This window comes from Ammodytes marinus (genome assembly GCF_949987685.1).
Source record: "Ammodytes marinus genome assembly, chromosome: 17".
NCBI classification, from domain to species: Eukaryota; Metazoa; Chordata; class Actinopteri; order Uranoscopiformes; family Ammodytidae; genus Ammodytes; species Ammodytes marinus.
In genome coordinates, this window is record NC_137221.1 from 3,823,561 (window position 1) to 3,846,725 (window position 23,165).

General features: G+C 41.2%; 1 long non-coding RNA gene across 2 annotated transcripts; it reads right to left on the bottom strand.

Annotated features, from left to right (window-relative positions):
- Positions 1 to 8,461: 8,461 nt before the first annotated feature.
- On the bottom strand, positions 8,462 to 22,630 carry LOC307263703. 2 transcript variants are annotated; one of them, XR_013845287.1, is made up of 8 exons: positions 22,597 to 22,630; positions 18,307 to 18,894; positions 17,840 to 17,954; positions 10,042 to 10,208; positions 9,794 to 9,908; positions 9,605 to 9,676; positions 9,311 to 9,497; positions 8,462 to 9,198 (listed from the first exon to the last, which is right to left on the bottom strand). It is a non-coding gene; the product is annotated as an uncharacterized lncRNA (long non-coding RNA). The 2 variants fall into 2 exon arrangements; XR_013845288.1 differs by lacking the exons at positions 17,840 to 17,954; positions 18,307 to 18,894; positions 22,597 to 22,630 and having other exon boundaries at positions 10,042 to 10,813.
- Between the last annotated feature and the right edge of the window lie 535 nt (positions 22,631 to 23,165).

Genomic DNA, 23,165 nt, shown 5'->3' on the forward strand with positions numbered 1-23,165 from the left:
ATAACTATAGATAAGGCCTTACTAACCAACCAACTTAATAACTCACTCTCTCTCTCTCTCCCCCCTCCTCCCTCCCTCTCCCCCCTCTCTCTCCCCGCCCCTCTCTCACCCCTCTCCCCACTCTCTCTCTCCCCCCCTCCCCCCATCTCTCTCTCCCTCTCTCTCCCCCCTCCCTCTCTCTCCCCCCCTCCCTCTCTTCCCCCCCCCTCGCCCCCCCTGTCCTCCCCACCCCTCCCCCTCGCCCCCCTCCCCCCATCTCTCCCCCCTATCTCTCTCCCCCTCTCTCTCCCCCCTCTCTCTCCCCCTCCCCCCCTATCTCTCTCCCCCTCTCTCTCTTCCCCCACTCTCCTCCCTCTCTCTCCCCCCTCTCTCCCTCCCCCCTCCCTGTAGGTCTGCTGTACTCTCTGTCTCTCTGTCTCTCTCTCTCTCTCTCTCCCCCAGGTTCTTAACTATATAGATAAGGCCTTACTAACCAACCAACATAATAACTTACTCTCTCTCCTCCCCTCTCTCTCCCCACCCCCTCTCTCCCCCCCTCTCCTCCCCACCCTCCCCCTCTCTCTCCCCCTTCCTCTCCTCCCTCCCCCCTCTCCTCCCCCTCCTCGCCCTCCCTCCCCTCCCCCCCCCCCAGGTGCGTCTGCTGTATTGTAACCTCGAGGAGGCTGGGTTGATCTTCCGTGCGGCCGTGGCAGCAGGCCAGGCGGGACCCAGTCACATGTGGTTTGCCGTGGGGCCGGCGCTGTCCGGGTTGGGCCTGGAAGGTTTACCCAAAGCCCTGTTCGCTGTCCGACCACAGGGCTGGAGGGACGAACCACGCAGGTAGGGATACTGTTTGAAAAAAAAACGCTTCTACAGTACACACACACACACACAGACGCAGACAGACACAAACACAGACAGACACACACACACACACACACACACACACACACACAAACACAGACGCAGACACACACACACACACACACAGACACAGACACAGACAAACACAGACACACACACACACACACGCACACGCACACACAAACACACACACACACAGACACAAACACATATAGTTTAAAGCTCCCATATTATACACTTTTCGGTACTATTATACACCATATTATATGGTCTTAGTGGTCCCTAATACGTTTTTCTTTAATTGTTTGCTGAAAAAAACTTTCAGATAATTTATTGTACTATGCTGATGTTCAGCTAATCTCACAATGGCCTATTTTTTTAAAAAGAGCTGCAGCTCCCCTCGTAAATATACAATCTTTGAGCTCCCCCCGCCCCCTGTCCGGAAGTGAAGCCAGATACGCCTCGCCCTCTGTCTGTCAGGGCCATGGACCAATAAGAAATAGGGGTGTGGGCTGCACAGTGGAAGCTTCTGGCTTTCCAGTTTGTGAGGTCAGAAAAGGGGAAAATTCTGACTGGAGTATATTGGGGGGGAGGGGTGGGGGTTTCAGAAAGGGGGGATTGTTATTTTTTTAAATATTTTGGCAGTCTCTAGGCACACCGTGGACCCAAGGATATGTTAGAACACATTTAAAAAGTGCATTTAGCATAATATGTGACCTTTAAAAAAAGCTTCTACAGTTCAAGAGGTGAAGGCCTTTTACTGATGTGTTGCTATAGCTATACGGTGGGCCCTTTAGTTTATTTACCAGTTTACAGAGCCTAGTCTGTGTATTAACACTATGTTGTTTCAGCACACACACAGTACAGACAAGTATAGCGGATCGTGAAGTGACATGGTCACTGATTTCGGCAAAAAATGATTTTGACAACAAGCGTTCTCCAGAATCACTAACTCCACCTTTAAAAGTTAATTCAGTTGTTGTACTTTTTCACAACACTCATTCTTATTCATGGCTGTATTCAGTAAAACATTTAAAGGTGCAGTGTGTAATATGACATCATCAAGTAAGTTCTACAAAGTTCTAGAATGCAACGCTCCCTGGGTAACCCCACCCCTTTAGAATAATAACAGAAGCTACAGTGGCCTTCAAGGACAAGAACAATTCTAAATGTTAAACAATGCACCTGATGACATTCCAACTATGACACTTTCAAGATGGTGGCACTAGGCCTTGGTCCAAAATATGCAGAAATATGGACATATATGAGACCCTTTCTAAGGGGAAAAATAATAATAAAAAAAAAAAAAATCAGCTATTATGCACTAAATTAAATGTACTTATGGATATTATAATTACTTTCTACAAAATCTGCTAGGAAATAAAACCCAAAATTCTACACACTGCAGGTTTAAAAAACAGTTTTATTTAAATCAACATCCAACCAGTGTTTGTTCATTCAGTCATACTGCAGTTTCTTTCCTCTCAGTTGCATTGAGACTTTAGATGTATAATGTGAGTCGTGCCTCTGAATGGCCACATACACACACACACACACACACACACACACACACACACACACACACACACACACACACACACTGTGTCTTTAAAATGCATGAGGATCAGATAGAAAAACACAACAGCTATTTTTCTTTTATCCCCGAAAAACACACTTCAAGCACGTCCATGTATTCCCACCCTGCAGCAACACACACACACACACACACACACACACACACACACACACACACACACACACACACACACACACACACACACACACACACACACACACACACACACACACACACACACACAGGTAGTTTTTATGACCACCTGCTCCGGTCCGTGATGTATCGCCTGCTACAGGGATGAAAGGGTTTCACCGCAGGGGTCGTAAAACATTTTCATCTGTGTGTGTGTGTGTGTGTGTGCGTGTTAGTGTGTGTGTGTGTGTGCGTGTTAGTGTGTGTGTGCGTGTTAGTGTGTGTGTGTGTGTGTGTGTGTGTGTGTTAATCTAATCCATATAGACTGAACCAAGTCAAGCCGGGCTAAAGGTGGAATTCTTTTATTGATCTTAACTGTTAACTCCAACTCAGTTATGACAGGAGACAGAGGGAAGTGGGATAGGAAAACTCACCCTGCCTTTCCAATCCCCATACTTCCCTACTATTTAGTATGCCAGAAAAGGATTTAGGATGTCCCAATTACATGCACGTCAATTGTAGTATGCTGAAAATACATAAATGCCCCACTAACTCCAATAGCATTTTGGAGTATTCGTCTTTATTCTAGACATTTCTTGACATAATGAAAAAAAAAATCTTCCTTATCTGATTTTTTTTTCTCTCTCCTGTCTGTGGCCCTAAAACTCTTCTGTACTTTAGTATGTAGTGAAGGAAAAATAAAGAGTATGATTTGGAACGCAGGGTAATAGGCATTTTACAGACACATTTTAAGTTCAATTCAATAATACAGGGTAAAGATGAACATTTTATACGTTGAGAAAATCATTGAATAGCTCCTCACAATCCGCTAATGTGTGTGCGCTGAAAAAAATACAGTGTTAATACACAGCCTAGGCTCTGTAAACGGGTATGTTGCTATCTATGGTGGACCCCTCCCCCCCTCTTGTTTATAAACCCATTACAGAGCCTAGGCTGTGTATTACCCCCTGATTTTATTTTTTCAACGCACTGTCATGGAATTGAAATATCAACCTTTAAAAGATGAGAATTTAGTCAATTAATACGAGGTGACACAATGTTTGAATACAAAAATAGAACAGATCTTTAATGTTTGCAAACATGAGTCAAGACAACAATCAAGCAATGGGATTGTGTGAAATGACCCACGATAGGCGGTCATACAGAGAAGTCATAGTGAAATCTAATTACGCACGAACATTCCAGCCTACGTACAAGATTCTCCTCAGCCAGAGAATTGTTAGTTATCTTACAGACATAGTTCTCAGGAGCCATCTGGGTCAAAACATACATTTCTTACGCAGTTTGAGTATCTCAGAACATAACAACCTTCACCATAAGGTCAGGTCAGAACTTTTGTTGATTAACTTACGAATATTTAGAGTCAAGATGGCACTAGTCTATATAAACACATAATTATTATGACTGTAATAAACAATTCCACAACAGCACACACAGTACAGACAGGTAGCGGATCACGAGGAGATATTCACTGATTTTGATAAAAAGTGATATTTGATGACAAGCGTTCTCCAGAATCACTGACTCCACCTTTGCATTCAACTGAGATGCAGCGGGAGTCCTTCTAACTTGTACAGCAGTATTTTAAATACATCGGATTCCTACGCTTGTTGTGAAATTAATGCCCCATGCGAAAAGGAAATCCTGAGTGAGCACCACGCTTGTCACTATAAAACCCAGATGGTGTTTCCTAAGATTTGGGATAATGATCTGACCAACACATACGGGTCACATATCAACACCTCACTGTCAAATTGAGCCTACACACCTCATCCCTAAATGAAACAAGTTTAGTTACACTTACCAGAACTTCAATCTCTCTCTCTCTCTCTCTCTCTCTCTCTCTCTCTGTCTGTCTCTGTCTCTGTCTCTCTCTCTCCCTCTCTCTGTCTGTCTCTGTCTCTGTCTCTGTCTCTCTCTCTCTCTCTCTCTCTCTCTGTCTGTCTCTGTCTCTCTCTCTCTCTCTCTCTCTCTCTCTCTCTGTCTGTCTCTGTCTCTGTCTCTGTCTCTCTCTCCCTCTCTCTGTCTGTCTCTTTCTCTCTCTCTCTCTCTCTCTCTCTCTCTCTCTCTCTCTACAAGACAGCTGTGCAAAATCTTCTAAGTAATTAAATCCTGCTGACGGTATTTTTTATTTTTTTTCACTTTGATAAGGACTCGGAGTGACTGAACGCACTACAAGTTCTATCTAGTTCACAATAAAACACCCATTCTGCCTTTTGTCAGACTTTGATTAAAGGAATACTTCACCCACACGGAACCAGCGTTCTATCATTATAAAATCACTATTATAATATAATGAATGAGGTTTTTCTTCCCTCAGTCTTCCCTTAGTCTTCCCTTGGCCCAGCTGTCCTGTTAATCCTAACCCTTACTGTGATGTCACAAGAAGGAAACTGTAGGGTTAGACAGTCAGTGCGTTTCCATGGCACAACTAGATTAGATTATCACATATATCGAACAAGACACTCGAACGGACCATGTCACTTGTCTGAGTTTACATGGCCTTTCAGATATCGGATAAATGTCCAATGCATGGCTGTCTCCACTATGCTAGGTGGCGCTGTAGCCCTTTCAACCATGCTTTCAACAAGTGTTGAAAGAGCCACGTCCGGTTCTCTTCCGTCAATAACCCATGGTGTAGCCATGGGTGTAGCCTATCACGCGCAGGCACACAAGCACAGAACGAGAAGTCCGATAAGCGATGTCCGATCCCTGTATACATGCAGAGAGAATGCCGACAACGAACGACTTATCTAGGTGTTCTTATCCGACATCTCTTGTCCGTTATTGTGCCGATTTGTGTGCGAAGTAGATCGGATAAAGGTGTTTACATGCAGTTTAAAAGTCCTGTTGAAGTCTTATTCGTTTAGTTACCCGATTATGAGTCTGCATGTAAACGCACTGACTGAGACCATAAAACACTCTTTCTGCCTTTTCTCAGGCTAAGATGATCCGATTTCAATTATTTTTGCACATTTATACTTCATAGGATCTCCGAGTTCAATACACCTTCATATTCCCACCGGTGAAGTAGGCCTTAAAGGTACATTTTAAAGCTTCTATGAGGAACTTTCATTTTGTTCTTTTTTGCACCCCCTTTGGACAAAAGCGGTAGTGTTTTTATTACGCAAGGGTGAGGGACCCACAGCAAAGGCATTTTATGGGGGCGGGACCTGATAAGCCTTTGGCTTCTTCCGTCTCCCTTCGGACAACACAAAGTATGATGTATGAATATTTGCAAGAGAAAATGGTGTATTGTGTGGAATTGTCCGAAAGAATACTAAATAAATAAAAATAAAATAAATTAAGAAAAACTATGTAACAATAGCATTATTTGCACTGATGATTTTGCCAAGGTGGAGAAAGGGGGGGATTGGGGGGATTGGGGGTCCACCATAGATAGCAACATACCCATTTCCAGAGCCAAGGCTGTGTTACGGTAAGTGGCAGACAGGCAGGCAAGTAGGACCCAGATGCAGAAAGTTAAACTAGAAGATTATTTATTGTCCAAAAATGTAACAAAAAGGCCAACAGGCAAAAAGTCCAGGAGAACAGGAGACACAGAACATACACAGGAACATACAGGGACAGACTCACCAACAGGTACAATGCTCGGACAGGGAACAAAGAAACACTGGGAGTTATATAGACACACACAAGACAGGGTAGACAACGAGGGACAGGGTGAAACACATTAGGGAAGGGAGCAGTAATCACACAGGAGGGAAACTTGACAGGACATGGGGAGGAACAAGACAGACGTACCAAAATAAAACAGGAAACACCAAAACAAGACAGGACAAAGACAGACCATGACAGGCTGTGTATTAACACTGTATTGTTTTCAGCGCACACACATTACATGCAGGTGAAGTTGCTATAAATAGCTCCACCGGGTTCAGCCCAATGGATTATTATAATAATATAATGTGCAGGTTGCAGCTGTGGCCTCCAAATACCTGCAATTAACTGTGTGGGATGATTGTGACACAGGTGATCCCAGCCTCCCCTCAGTCAGATATTAGAGATTATATAATCGTACGTGATTATAACAGTGTGCTGCTCTCTGCTGTAAGGGGAGTGAGCATTTATGGACAATAGGAAAAGTATTCTTATGATGTGGATGCAGTAGTTTATTTAAACCTGCAGTGTGTAGAATTTTGGGTTTTATTTCCTAGCAGATTTTGTAGAAAGTAATTATAATATCCATAAGTACATTTAATTTAGTGCATAATAGCTGAAAAAAATGTTTTGAATTATTATTTTTTTCCCTTAGAAAGGGTCACATATATCTCAATATTTCTGCATATTTTGGACCAAGGCCTAGTGCCGCCATCTTTAAAGTGTTAGTTGGAATTTCATCAGGTGCATTGTTTAAAATGTAGAATTGTTCTTGTCCTTGAAGGCCACTGTAGCTTCTGTTATTATTCTAAAGGGTTGGGGTTACCCAGGGAGTGTTGCATTCTAGAACTTTCTTGATGATGTCATATTACACACTGCACCTTTAAACATATAAAAGAAACAGCTTGGTTCTGTAAACGGGTATGTTGCTATAGCTACAGTGGACCCGTTTGTTACTTAGCCGTTTACATAGCACACACACACACACACACACACACACACACACACACACACAGCTTTTTTTTCAGCGATGATTTGAATTGATGTTCCTCGTCCTGTCATTGTTACTGCATTGACTTATTAAAGGTGCTGTAAGCGGAATGGTTCTTTTAGCTAACTTCCTGTCAGTTACTGCAGTTAGCAGTCCCCTCGCTCGTCCCTACGTCACCACATTAATGCACTGCGGTCTCCAAGCAGCGAGTTATCTAGCATCATCTCAGATCCATAAGTGTGATAAAAACATGATAAAAACCATCAAAACAGACATTGGGAAGGATTTTTACCTGCTCCGCCATTGTAGGCGCATAAACATTCACCCATCTGTCGCTCTGGCGTGCACCGGCAGTGAGACCATGGAGTGAGACGGGTGTCGGTTTGTAGCGTTCTCTCTTGTGATTGGATATAAATTTCGGGATCCTCCAATAAGTTTATTTGCCGATTACATGCAGAGCAGCTGACTGAGAGATCGGCTTTATGAAACGCGCACATTATATGTAAGTGATCACTGTATGAATAAAGAGCGATTTAACACTTATATTAACACAAACTAGAATTGCAATTCCTTGAAGAAATTGCGGTGTGAATGCTGACGCTGATGCTGAAGCTGATGCTGAATTTGACCCTTCACTGCTGAATGTTGATGAAGAACGAAGGATGAATATATCTGAATCAACAGAATGATTGAATGATACAATGTATGAAAAATGAATGAAAAATGAATGAATTATGACCTTGAAATTTGACCTCTAAACTACTCTGAGGTCATAATTGAGTCATAATAAACATCTGTGCAAAGTTAAAAGAAAATCCGTGTAAGTCTAAAATGTAGCTGTAACCGGGGCTTGAACCGCCAACTTTTAGTTCAGGGTAAACAATAAATAAAATTGTTCGGGGTAAACAGCTCTACCTCATGTGTCATCTACACTTAGCATGAGACATGTTCCACTTCACACAATGATATAAGTAGAAAATGTTATTCCACAAGCTGGATTCAATCCTGTGATTTTCTGATTACAAGACCAAGGCTTTAACCACTATACCACCAATCCTGTGCTAAAAACAGAGACCAGGTCTAATTTATAAAGAAACCTATATATTCCTATGGTGCTATATATTCCAAACTGCTACTTCTATCTCGCAAACCGTGAGTCTGAAAGACTTGCCCTCGTCAGACGGAAACGGGAAGAAACATAGTGAGACACTAGTTTGTTCAGTGTTTATTTCTCACCATAAAATAAAATTTCACTACATCATTATTTTAAACCGCAATATTTAAATTTGATAACTAAAAGAACCTTGTATTTTTTCAGACCTTTTTTGCTATCACTTTACCTTCATGTCCCAGTTATTTTATGATAAACCTGTACACAGAACATTTCAGAAAGGATATTGATGATAATCTTATTGACCTCTTAAGATAGAGTGGTGTAATCAAATCAACAGGTGTAAAAAATGTTCGTTCCAATATATGTTACATTGTAGGCTACCCTCTATGCATATATGCAAACATATACAAATGCATTGAGACATTGAATAATGCCCACCTTCAAAGTAAATCAGATAAAGTCTGTTGGAATATTTCTGTTAATTCACCATTTATTAAAATGTTATTGTTACATGAAAAATGTTAACCCCATAGAAAAAGGAAAATATAAAAGTCTGCCGATATAATATTTACAGCCTTACACCCTCAAAGCATGTCAGGAAAAACTTCTTAAAAACCTTTATCAGGGAAAAAAAAAAAATTGAAGAAACCTTTAGGTAGGCCAAGTCTTTGAGAGATCCCCTACCAGGACGACTGCGTGTGACAGACTAGTTAATGTTTGAATCTGTGATTGTCTGAAAGTCTTGTGCACAGTGTAGCTAATGTGGATGACACAATGTGTATCTTTGTACGGTGGTTAGCGGAAAGGAAACTGTCTCTTCTTCAAGTCATTCTTCCAGTGGCCAGATGATGAAGGGCAGCGACTGTTTCTGTTGAGCAGATGGACTCCCAAAGGAAATTGCTGTAGAGAAGATCAACAACAGAAAAATGTTTTACAATAAGACCAAATAACCAAATATGCATTTAATCACTTACATAAGAAGCAAGGTCAAATCTTATAAGTATCTTCTTACATGCTCAGTAAAGAGTTGTGGAGCCGCACTGCCTGCCCCTTATCTGCTTTTCCTCAGTCCATATGATTCTCTCCTATGGGATGGTTGGTCATGTGGCCATCTGGATGGACAGCTAACAGGAAGCATCTTTTTTTTGTTGAGTTGAGGACTCCAGGATACTGCTGCAGAAGACTCTCAGAGTAGTTTGCTGTAAAGATGAGGGGTAAATGTTATAATAAAACATTAATTAAATCACTTGTAGAACACACAAGTTCAAATGTTTGCGTAAAAAAGCATTAAATATAATCTACTTACGTTTTTGAAGCAGAGAGTTGAAGTGTCTTTTACTGCCTTGAGTTGACCTCTCCATGGTGCTGACGACTCAGCCTGGCACAGATCAAGTGAGAAAAAATCAGAAGCAATTGATCATTTCATGTTTTTCACATTGTGAGTGTCACTGATGGTTTGAGGTACAGGTACATTAGATAAAGAAAGTTTACTTACAAAATGCTTTGTTCCAGGTCAAGATGACCACTCGGGTTGATTGCCACTAGATTTTCCTGTTGCCCCAGTCTCACCATGTTTCCTCGATGCAGATCCATCACAACCGCCTCTCAGCCTGAAACCAAACCCAAATGTGCATTCTATGTTACTTACAATGAATACTGCGGACAGTGACAACAACCAAATCAGCATAGACATGCAGAGGATTTTAATACAACACTAATATAAAAAAATATGTAGTCACATACATGGCACTGTTCCAGAGAACTATGAAGGGCTTTGCAGACATCTGTGGTTGGTCTCTCTGCCTTGAGTAGATGTCTGTCAGGTCTGCTGTGAAGCCCAATGTTGGTGTTTCTAGAACTCTGGTGTAACTTCTGAGCTGAGGGGCCTCCCGAGTGACAACTGTGGGGCACTTATGTAGACAAATATACAGACAAAAAAGAAATGTATTAAATAGCAGTAATGTAGAGTGCAGCAGGAGCAATAATGAATCATTACAACTTCCCGCAATTACTGATAATGATCAAAGTTATGCCTTAGTTACCAGCACTTACTTGTAGTTTCCTGTCCACTTCTCAGGACTGCCATTATATTTTATATGTATAAATATATATGTATATATATATATATATATTGGGAGAATTGTTTATTCACAATTTAAAAGGGTCGACCATTTTTCAATACGTAGTAGTTGGATTATTTAAGCTTTGCCACCCACAATATAATTGAATATTTAGTCATCGGTTGCAAATGACGCTGGTTGGATATTGGTTGAATGAAGTTTAGGGGAAGAAGTATGAGTGAGAAGAAGCGATTTTAAATGTTGCATCATTTTTAATGAAATGTTGACGAATTTTGAAGTTAGGATTTATTTTGAAAATGTTGAATAAAAGCAGACGTGGTGAAGTTGTTGAAGATCTTAAAGTTTGAATGAAGTTTCTAGAATGAAGCATGTTGATATTTATCTTGAGTGAGATTGTCCCTCCATCCCACCCTCCCTCCCAGCCTGTAAAAGGCTGGAACAGCCGAAGCAGATTTTACAGCTTGGCTGACAAGGACAATCCCACCCACAAATGTATTAGTTTTTTTTTTATTTAGTATTTTTCTGGATTAAGTTTTGTTCAAGTAATATGTTATGTTAAGTAATAAGTCGATTTACAATCATCAATGCATTACACAATACTTAGTTTTGTTAAACTTAGCAATGGTTACCCAGGTTATATACTCTCAATTTACATTTCCAATATTTCTGAGGTAATCGTACAGTACACAGGATTGTGGTAACTGTAGTAAGTTTGGAGCAAGCCAGAATGCAGACAGCACTGTGGTCGAGAGATGTAAATGTGGTCCAAGAGTGTATTTTTGTCGGTGGTAGCGGCTGTGATAAGTTGCTCGTAACCTTTTGACTGAAACAGTTCAAGGATCGGCTTGCTTGCTCCGGACAACAGATTTTCATTAAAATCTCCGCAGACTATGATTGGATGATGATCCATAATTTCTAGCGAATCCAAGAGGCTTTGCAAGTTGGAAAGGAATGAGTGTATGCTGTAGCTTGGAGGCTTGTAAACAGCAGCGATCAGCGCATTGAATGGGGCTTCAAGCTTGACAACTGTAAACTCAATGTCAGTAGCATTGTGTACGTACTGCTTTTCACGGACTTGTATATGGTCTTTTACATAGATAGCGACTCCGCCACCATTTTTGCGAACCATGTCAGGAAAGTTTGTGTACGAGACATTTCGGTTGCGATTGAACATCTTGTACCCTTGTAAATGGAGACTTTGAGCGACAAATGATCCTTGTAAGTGAGTTTCTGTTAGACACAGGACATCAGCAAGGTGAAGTTCATGGTGACTCTTGATATCAGCGATGTGAGACGGAAGTCCTTCTGTGTTGTGGTGGATGACGGTGAGAATAACTGGCCTGTTTAATGTCGCTGTGACATTCAGTAGAGGCATTAAATGTTCAAATGAAGCTTCTGCCATGGCTGCAAGACCTATTTTGACTTGTGGATTAGCATATATTTTTGTCTCATCAAAATCTAGAATATGAAGTCCACTGAGGGAAGTAACTCTGCTGAGAGCAACATAGGCCATGCCTGGCTCAAAGATGCTTTTTAGTGAGACTGCGGCGGAGGACCTTGTCATGCCTTGAACCTTGTGTATTGTACAAGCAAACGCAAGTTTTAAAGGAAACTGCCTGCGGACCACTCCCTTTTGCTTCAGTTTTTCTTCATCTCTATCAATGTACACAATATTATCAGCTGCACTGATATTGCTGGGATTTCTTGCCACATCTAGTTCTAGTCCAAGTTTGTTGACGTGTGAAGCACTACCGCCATCACTGGTCACTATTTTCGCAATACATGCAAATGTTCCATTGCAGAGACCAGACTGCACGTTGATATTTCTTGTAAGCATGACACGAGCGCCTAAAGCAACTTTAATTGAGTCAGGTAACTCTTTATTGTCCCCTTTAAAAGGTGTAGCTTCTCTCGCCATTCTACCAGTTCTGGGATCTTTTCGATAGTCGTCTGCATCTATCTTTATGATGTCAGAGTGAAACCGCTCTAGTGATGTCGAATTATGTGCATCAACCTGTTTATTTGTAGCGAAGACGTGGAGTATGTCTTTTGGACAGTGTGCCGGATCAGCGACAGCCTGTGAAAGCAAAGCTTTGTCTTGGTTGGATAATGCCTCTTCCTTCTCTTTAACGCGGATGCGGTTCAGCATCTCAGCAAATGGGACGTCGTCTTTCTGACGCATAATCTCAGTCAACGTGATAATCTGAAATTGGTCGCGCCAGAGGTCGATCTGAGTTGGATCATAGACGCACAACGGTTTAGACTGTCGAACAGGAGGGAGCTGATTGAAATCACCCACGGCGAGGACACACATCCCACCGAAAGGTCTGTGATTTCCTTTGATTTGTTTCAATCTGGCATCGACATAGGCAAAGAGAGACTTTGAAACCATACTGATTTCATCAATTATGAGTATCTCTGCATTTGAAAGCTCTGCCCTGACTTCATCTAGTTTATTACCAAGACCATTGAACGGAGGCTTTAAACTTCTCGGCAGCTTTAGGAGACAATGCAATGTTGTGCCTGAAATGTTGAAAGCGGCGGTGCCAGTAAACGCGGTTAACAGGACGGTAGGTTTTGACATGTCCGATTCCTCTGCATTACGTGGAAGCCTAGACAATATTTTGGATGCTTCTGCGTGGATGCATTTGATAAGATGAGACTTGCCTGTTCCAGCACCACCGTTAATGAAATAGAAGAACGGTTCCACATTTAAACCACAGACGCGTTTTATGCTCCAGTCTCTGATGGCGTAGAAAACGGACGCTTGCTTTTGGTTTAAATTTTGATACATTTGCCGCAACATTGCGGGATCTATCTCAGGGGCTTCTCTCATGATGGCAACTTCTGGTCTGTTTTCTGTCCTCAGATTATAGTCCGGCACGTTCTCTTGCACGTTATCCTCATCAGCTGGTCTTGCTTCAAGTTCCTCAATGCATTCTAACCTTTGTAGTTCACATTCGGGAGCCAGATTACACCATTCGTTTATTATAACACCATTCTGTTCAAACTCTGCGATGGCACTATCAATGTCTTCCCTGTGTTTTTCATATTTTTCTCGGTTTCGTTTCACGACACAAGACACCATCTCAGGGCGCTCTGTACCTCGTATCCAAATGCCAGCACGTTCGTGGAAGGACTGGTTGGTGGGGTAGTGTATGGATTTTAGCTCCGTCTGTGCGCGATACGGGACGTAAAGCTTTAGTAATGTGCCGTGAAATTCCTCAGGATTCTTCTCCTGTGAGAAACAACGATATTTAATAACAGCGGGTTTACCGTTTGTTCTTCTCTGAACAAATCCCATCTCATTCAGTAGGGGCACTACGTTGGGACCTTTTGCCTGTTTGCCATAGACAATTCTACAAGTGGAAGCAAAATCGGCCAAGCACATTGCCTCAAAGTCTGGAGTTTCTGGTCTGCATTGGTACTTGTCAGGTAATCCGTTCATCCACAAATTAACAGAGTCTGGCGTTCTGTTCTCTAGGAAGGACATGGGGTAACTCATTTTTAGCGCGTTGTCATCAGTCTGTACAAATATGACCTGGCGTGAACACTGTTTCATGCGTAGACCACATGCACGGGCCACACACTCTTGAGCACTGACCTCTCTTTTCTTAGAGTACGCCTGCATTACCAGTTTCATCTCATCGCTCTCATTTACATTTTCATGACTTGAATTTTGAATCATTGATTTGAGGTATTCACTTAAACCGTGTTCAGCTTTGCTGATGTAGCTGCAGATGTACATGATACACGAGTAAGGGTTGAGAATGAACTGTATATCTAAATTAGCATCCCAGGCTTCAAGGAGGGCAGGATTGTATCCATTTACCCACGAGTCTTTTGGATCACGCTTTAGAACCACCTCACTTGCTTTGGCTTTAATACACAGGCATTCTATGTATTCCTCAACCGTGAGGTCACATGACGCCAACATCTGTTCTAAAGTCAGAGATGCGCTCTCAGCTACATCGTTTAACCGCTTTAGTGCGTTGAGCTTTCTTATTGCCACCAACTCTCTCTCATCTTCATCTTCCAATACTTTAGATCGTATTATCATGGTTTCTGGGGCTGGGATTTTAGGAAATCCAAAACGGCAGTTGGCATTGGAATATTTAACACATGTCTTTGAATGTGTTTTGCTGTGCATCTGAACTTCTGTAACTTTTTTGTGCAGTTCAGGTTGTGTGTTTGGATCAGGCAACTGAGCTGTGATGTATTTGGAAACGAAATCACAAACCGTCTGATCAGAGTCTTCTTCAAACACAGGAGCTCCTTCTACCCATACGAGACAGTGTATGTGTGGGCTTCCACGGTGCTGAAATTCCAATCTCAAAAACCAGTCCACCACTTTACCGATGGGTTGAGCGGGTGACAGTATCAAATCTCTGAACAGAGCCTCAACACGTTTGTCAAAAAGTCGCATAGAGGTCACCGGGTTTGATCTTAAGATGGACGCTTTCGCCTGCCAATCGAGTGCATCAAAATTCACTTGTTCGCCTTGTTGAGCTTTAATGGCTGTAATAACCTCTTTCCAGCGCATTTCAGCAGCAGAAAATGTAAGAAAGAATGTTGGCGTCCCCATCTGACGAATCATCGAGAATAAATCTTTGGTCGTCTTCTCCCAAAACGCGGGGGAGCCTCTGAGTGGTGTCATGAATCGGATTGCATCTTTGTTACGCACAAGTTTTTCAACCTCATGCTTGTTCTGCAACATTGCATTGGTTATTTTGCGACCATCTCGTGTAAAAGGTTTTGCTTTACGCAGCTGTATTGACATGCTGGAAGTGGCCTGATGTATTTCGCTTACAAACTGAGCGAAAAAGAGATAGTTTGTATCCCTAGCAAAACGGTTGTCTGCACAGCAAAGTCTAGTTTTGAAATAACTGCAGGGTGTTATTGTTTTGCGACGGTTTTCGTCTAGAGTGTTTTTACCAGTGGGAAACTGAACGGGAAAAGCCATTGCCTCTAGGTTAGGAGTTTTGAAAAAGCTTACTGGTTTGTTTCCCTCAGCGGGTGCAACCGAGTAGATTCCCTCACTAAAACTTAATATTTCATCTGTCAAATCAGTTGGTTGTAGACATGACTCGAGAGCAACGGCGCCATTAGGTTCATCACTCTCCTGTTCAATATTTTCAGACTGCTGCTGTGGTTGCTGACCATCAGACAACTGACTATTTGTATCCTGTTCATCGTTCTCAGAATCCATTTCTGCCTCAAAGAGTGCATCGTTCTCAAAGCTGTCAATTTCCATCATATCTTCAACATTATAGTCCGTATCATCCATGTTTTCCTCATCCGAGTCATTTGCTTCCTCATCAATTAATGGGTCACAAAGCTCTTCCTCATCTCGGATTGTTATGTCAGTATACTGCGGATGGACCTCTTTTAGTTTAAGCAAAGCCCTCACTAGTTTAGTCCATGTTACACTTTGGTAAAGTTGATGGCCGGTATAGCACAATTTCCTCTTAAGTTTAACTCTCATGACCTGAGACTCACTTCTTAGTCTCGGTAAGGCATTTACCGTTTCTTGTACTTCTGATGGGACGCAGACCAAGTTTCCACAAATCTGGCGCTGACCTCCCTTCGGGAGTGGGATAATTTTGGCGAATGTTATGCATTTGGAAATGAGATGCCTCTCCAAAATGTTTAAATCACAGAGTTCAGTGGGAATATCTGCTAGTTCTAGATTGTTAGCTATGGCAAGTGGTGGCATACTTCCAGTTTTAAGGTGCTCATGGCAAGTGTGACAGATCCACTCTTTTTTTCTTTCAGCTGGTACTGTGCATTGTTGAGCATTTTGACACTCATCAGTACAGACATGAACAAACTTCCCTGTCAGGCAGGTTTGAGCAACAAGTGGATTTGTATTGTACTTTGATCTATTGCAACATTTCACTTGATTTGGAAACAAAGATCGATGGCAGCACGTGCAGCCATGTATTGGGGCCTTTTTGATATTGGATCGAAAAACTTCTATAGCATCTCGCATCTGCATGTCTTCCATCGCATCTCTAATGAGACTGTCATCCATAGAATCTCTAATAGGACTGTCATCCCTTTGGTTTTGCCTTCTTTGCATGCGTCTGTATTTTTGTCTTATTCTCATCGCACAGTTCATGCGATGAGTCATTCCAAATGCACGATTGCTTTGGTATTTGTTTCTCATGCGTTGTCTCATTGTTTCTTTCTGTCTGGCTCTAAATGCAGGGTCCTTTGCATAACGAGTGGTTACATTAGACTTTTTAGTTTGTCTGAAACGAGCATCTAAGCGATAGCGGGTGCATGTGTATGACCTCTGCTTCTGCTTGAAGCTTTCACTTTGCCTGTAACGGTTGGTTATATACGACCTTTGCTTGTCCTTAAAGCTTTCGCTTTGCCTGTAACGGTTGGTTATATACGACCTTTGCTTCTGCTTAAAGCTTTCGCTTTGCCTGTAACGGTTGGTTATATACGACCTCTGCTTCTGCTTAAAGCTTTCGCTTTGCCTGTAACGATTGGTTATATACGACCTTCGCTTGTCCTTAAATCTTTCGTCTTGCCTGTAACGATTTGTTAAGTTATGCTTCTGCCTCTGCCGGAAGTCGGAGTCGTGTTGATAGCGAGAAGTTGTGTAGGACTTCTTTCTTTTTCTGTAAGAATTGTCATGGGATTTGCTCACTTCTTTAGCGTACCTTTCCCTCTCTTTCCTCTTTTTCTTTTGGAGGGGAGTTTCAGTGTTTTTGTCATGTTTTGCCTTTGCCTTCTCTGCAGCCATCATTCTTCTTTTATACTTTATCCTTGCATGTTTGGGAAGTTTAGATAGATTTGGTATAGCTCTGTGGTCCTTTTCTGGATTATCTAATGTATAACATTCTGAACCTGCATTGCTACACACATGTATTAATTCACTTGAATCTGATGTAACGTCTGCATAGGGGGTATAGGCTGTATCTGAGCATGATGGCAACAACATCTCAGTTTCAGGCTGTGTTACACTGGAAATAGTGTGAACGTTCTGCTCCCTCATGTGTGAAACTTCTGCATTTGCATCGACATGAGCCACATTTTCTTCTACAGAGATTTCCTCTACACTTTGAACAACCACATCTGATTGCATGTCAGCACAGGGTGTAGACTCTGTAACTGAGCTTGACGGCAAAGACATTTCAATGTCAGGCTGTGTAACACTGACCGTAGTGTTATCGATATGCCCCCTCGTGTGTAAAACAGCAGTGTCTGCATTAGAGTTTACGTGAACAACATTTTCATTCACAGAGGCTTCATCTACACTCTGAAAAAGCACAGGGATTAGTTCATAAGGAGCCTCTGGGCTGGTGCCTAACAAGGTAAAGATTGTGCAAAGTTTGGTTTGCAGATCTCTTAAATGGTTGAAAGTGAACATGACAGCTGTTCCAGTACTGTCTGGGCCAATGGGAAGGCCATCAGGTCGTCTTGTGTGTGGGTCAAAAAATCCATACCTTGCTTGCTGGTCTCGGAAAACAGCAATGAAGACATGGCTCATTACCAACAGAGCGAAGTTCACTCCAGATGTCAAGCACTGAAGTCCGTCTGAAAGGTTTAAGAAGTCGCCTTCTGCAGGAGTAGATGTAAACATTCCATACATTGAGTTACATTTTGTCATTATGTGATGCAGTCTGTAGCCACGTACAACCTCAGGAATTTCATCTCTATTCAAATGTCCATGAACTATCCTTCCATCTTTTATCAACTGTTCCACTGTTTCCACATACATTGAATAGCCACGATCTAAAACAAGATCAAGGTCTGCGCTTTTAAGGTGACTTAACTCGTGCAGGAAAGCTAAAAATGTTGCAGAGTTACAGGAGCACTGACTGTTGTTGGCATCATGATATGTATAATGGTTCTGGCTGCGGGATGCTAACTCACATGTCACATTAGCATTAGAAGGCTCAGAAACATTTACCTCTCTGTTGCTGTAAGGATCAGAATGTTCCACAGGTTCAGCTTGTTTTGAGGATAGAAACTCACTTAACTTCAGCCAGCGTACTTTTGAAGCTTGAGATTTCTTTCCTTTTTTTGGCATGGTCTCTGATTTCTCAAAGGTTCAAAGTTCTCAAAAGGTTTGCTTATCAAAGGTTTTTTCTGAAAACGTTTGAGAAAGGTTTTTTCTCAAAAGGTTTGAGAAAGGTTTGCGTCAAAAAGTTTTGCTTCAAAAAAGGTTTGCGTCAAAAAGATTTGCTTCAAAGGTTTTTTTCTGCAAACTGACTAGTCTCAGACTCAGTCAGAGGTGAATAAAAGAAGAGAGAAATCTGGATTTTGATACAAGGGTAGAGAGAGCAAGCAAGCTTTGGGGAGGTAGATCTGAATGTCCCCGGGAATACTGACTAGTACTTCTCAGTCAGAGCGTGACACAGGGAGAGAGAAGACAGATTTAGCAGAGAGTACAGACAGAGCAGAAAGCGACCGCTTGCCCAGACTGTGAATCTGCAACAAGAAGCGGTCAAAGGGGTTGGGGGTTGGGATGGTAGAGTCAGGGTACAAGACCAGGCGTCTGGAAAACAGAGAGTGGAAAACAATTATTAATTTGAAATACATTCTTCCTAGCAATTGCAGAAATAGTTGCCTAATTGCATGTAGGGCTGGCCATAATAGATCAAATATTCTATATTGTTTTGTTTTTACAATACAATTAGTCAGCAAATTATCTTTATTTCATTGAGCAGTAACAGTCTTTTCCCTATGTTAAGGAACGGTGCTGCGCCACTGTTAAACAGCATTTAGTTAATGAATAGAGCGGGTGGGTGCCACCACATAAACTGCTGAACAACAGGTGTTGGACTGAATACCTAGTAGGTCTATATGGCTGCCTATCATCCACGTCGCTCTCGGTTTCTCTGTTTGACAGCAGGGAGCGTATGTGAGAGAGACACACATACATTATCTGCAAACACACAGCCCGCTGCCAGCGACTTAACTCATTACACTCTTATCAAAAAGCTGTTCATGAAGAACAGGTACAAATCAAGTGTAAATTGGTCCTGCTTTTCACTGTGGTGGGACGTCTTGGTAACTTCCTACTATCAGTACACTAGCGTGTTAAATTAAATAATAAGCTAATACACATGGCTGGCTCAGCGCTGTCATTGCACTGCCAGCCCCTGTAGCAGTAGTGGACAGGTGGTGGGACACTGAAGCAGTGATGCAGACATCATGCTTTGTTTGTGTATTATCTATCTCCACTCTTATCATGCGACACAATGAATCAATAATGAAACTTTTATAAATTGATGTTTATGGATTTGTTGATACAGTCCTAATTTTGTCCATGAAGGAGCTTAGGTTAATAATACCCAGGGGGCAAAACACCCTTTTTTCAGAAAACAGACATGGATTGTTGTAAAAGGTTGTTCTCTATAAATAATATCTAGGACCCTCAAGGATTACAATCTGGTGAGCTACGTACTGGAAAGCAAGAGGGTTTATCTTAAACCATGAAATGTTGCCAGTTGATTACTGACAGAACAATTATTTTCTGTATTTTTTTCAGAAAGGTTCGAATAAATATGCACATTTGCAATATCCAACTCATTATGTGTATATTTGCATCTCTTTAAAAATCAATTATCTAGATGTTGGGTAAAGCCAGAGTATATTATGTGTAGTATATAAATTATAATAGCCATATGCATGCGCTCGTTGGATGCAATGAGGCCCAGTGTGAGGATGGAGTGTGAAGTAGCAGCAGGTAATACGTCCACAAACCCCCACATATATATGTGTGTGAGTGTGTGTGTGTGTGTGTGTGTGTGTGTACACCCCTCACATTTCTTTGCCCCTGATGAACTCCTCTGTTGTTTTTGCAGTTTTTTTTGGATCATTATCTTGCTGCATGATGAAGGATCTTCCAATCAGTTTGGTTGCATCTTTCTTTAAATTGGCAGACAAAATGTTCCTGTATACTTCTGAGTTCATTTTGCTGTTGCCATCATGTGTTACTGTGTTGTTGTCAAGATGCACCTTTACCAAAGTGATGGAAAGGCTAAAGTTTAGAGAAAGAAAGAATCTGCTCATAATCCCAAACATACAAGCTCATCTGTGAAACACGGTGGAGGCAATGTCATGGCTTGGGCTTGCATGGCTTCTTCTCGGATGGGCTCATTAATCTTCATTGATGATGTAACACATGATGGCAACAGCAAAATGAACTCTATGGTTGCGTTCCGAATCGCATACTTTCTACTATATAGTATGTAGAAAAAAGATTTAGGATGTCCCGATTCTTGTGGCCAGATTTAGGATGGTTAGAATACCCGGATGGTCTACTTCATGCGGCCAAGATTGTTAGTGTTGAAAAGTGCATCCTATTTGGGCGATTCTGACCCACAATCCAGTGCGCACGTGAAGTGACGTAACATCGACGAAGCCTATAGGTCCATGTTATGAAAACAAACGGGGATGCGACGGATATAAAAGCAAGAGGCAAGATCAAGGCGCAATGTTATGATGAAATAAGAGAGAAAAGTATGTCCCAATAGTATGTCTACTGCATCCTAACTAGATTCTTTTTATCGTCGGATGTAGTATGTAGAATAGAAAAAAGAAAGAGTATGCGATTCGGAACGCAACCTAAGTCTACAGAAACATTTTGTCTGCCAATTTAAGGAAAGATGCAACCAAACTGATTGGAAGATCCTCCATCATGCATCAAGATAATGATCCAAAACACAACAAAGGAGTTAATCAGGGGCAAGAAGTGGAAGGTTATAGACTGGCCATGTCAATCTCCAGACTTAAACCCTATAGAGCATGCATTTTACCTGCCAAAGAGGAGACTTAAGAGAGTAACCCCCTAACACAAACAGCAACTGAATGAGGCTGCATTGAAAGCCTGGAAAAGCATCACAAAAGAAGAATGTAAAAGTTTGGTGATGTCACTGGGTCACAGGCTTGATGCAGTTATTGCAAGCAATGGATTTGCGACAACATATTACGTTTTATTCACTTTAATTTATTTAAAGTCTATCTGTTCCTATACTTCTGCTCGCCTAAAAATGTGGTGTTCCTTTTCAAAAAATGCTATCTTCTAAGTTGTGTATCGGATCCAGATGTGAATACCTGGAAATGAAACCTGAAATGTTGATCTAGTCTCATATTCATCGTTTGGTGTCAAACCCAAATGTTTCCAGTCTACAGCAAAAATAAAGTAATTGGCCTCACCGTTCCAATACTATTGGAGGGGACTGTATGTGTATATTTGCATCTCTTTAAAAATCCATTATCTGGATGTTGGGTAAAGCCAGAGGTCAAATTTATATTATTTCGTTTTTACAATATGTCCAAAGTCATTACAGAACAGATTTTGGATACAGCCTTTTTTATATATAAATAGAGAAACACTATATACAGGTCATAACAATGCATTTTGATCATGTTTTTAAGAAGAAAATGTTTCATAAATAAGACAATGAACAACATATGAGCAAATCCTTCTGCAATAACCTTTGGTATAGTGCAAAGAATGATTATTGAAAGTTTAGTTGGATATCACAAAAAGCTATTTGCCTCAGTAACAATGAAAGGGATGCCTCTCCTATGATGGACAGACAGACAATGGGAGTCAGGACATTATCTCAACATTTTTTTTTCCAGTATTCCCAACTTCTAAAGAAGTTAACTAAACTTTCAATAATCATTCTTACTCTGATTTGTCAGACATTCTGTTCTTAAAAACACAAAAATAGATTTTAAGACCTAGTATAGTATTATTCAGTTTTTTAGAATAAAAAAGGCTGTATCCAAAATCTGTTCTGTATTGCCAGATTTTCATATTTATTCAAACATTTCTTAAAAAACAAAAATACAAAAAGTAATTGTTCTAATGTCAGTAATCCACTGGTAAAGTTTTGTGATATCTATACATTAAATATGTTACCCCATTCACCTGCAGTCTCTCGCCTTAAACCATGGCCCTGATTTGCTATTACCAGGTTGTCCACCCAGGTTGTGATCCTTGAATGCCCTACATATACTTTCTGGTGAAAAAACTTTTACAACATTCCATGTCTACAAACCTACTTTGCCCCCTGGGCATAATGCAAATTAGGGGTGCAAACTATTCACTTACGATATGTGTTTTTTGTACATCAATGTGTAAATGTTTGGTGATTATACAGAAGGGACTGAATAAAAGTAAAATTATCCAGTCAATGATGTATTATGTTGTCAATACCAGCACACATTCTCCTTTACTCACCAGTTAAGCACAATTATTCTCCTTGTTCTTTTCTAAAAGGAGATAAAAAAAAGATGTTAGACATGTCTTGACTCCTCATTCTATGAGTATGTGTGTACAGCTAGCAACATGACACAAACACTATAACTATCTGCTAGCCAAAGTTATTTTAAAAATACCCTGTATATAGGCCTAAACAAACCAATTACTGAAATTATTGTATTGGTATCCAAAACAGTGTTGTGCAACTCCAGTCAGGCATCCTGGGTCATCTTACAGACAGACAGACAGACAGACAGACACACACACACACACACAAGGAGCTTAGGTTATAATGCAGATTAGGTGTGCGAACTATTCACTAATCAGAAGTTTATTTTGGATATCAATGTTTTTTTTATACAGAAGGGACTGAATAAAAGTAAAATTATCCAGTCAATTATGTAGGCTACTCTGTTGTCAATACCAGCTCATATTCTACATTACTCACCAACAAAGCATGACACACACACTACAACTAGCTAGTTCACACACACACAAAATACATTATTCTACATGAGTATGCACGTCAAACAGCTAGCAACATGTCT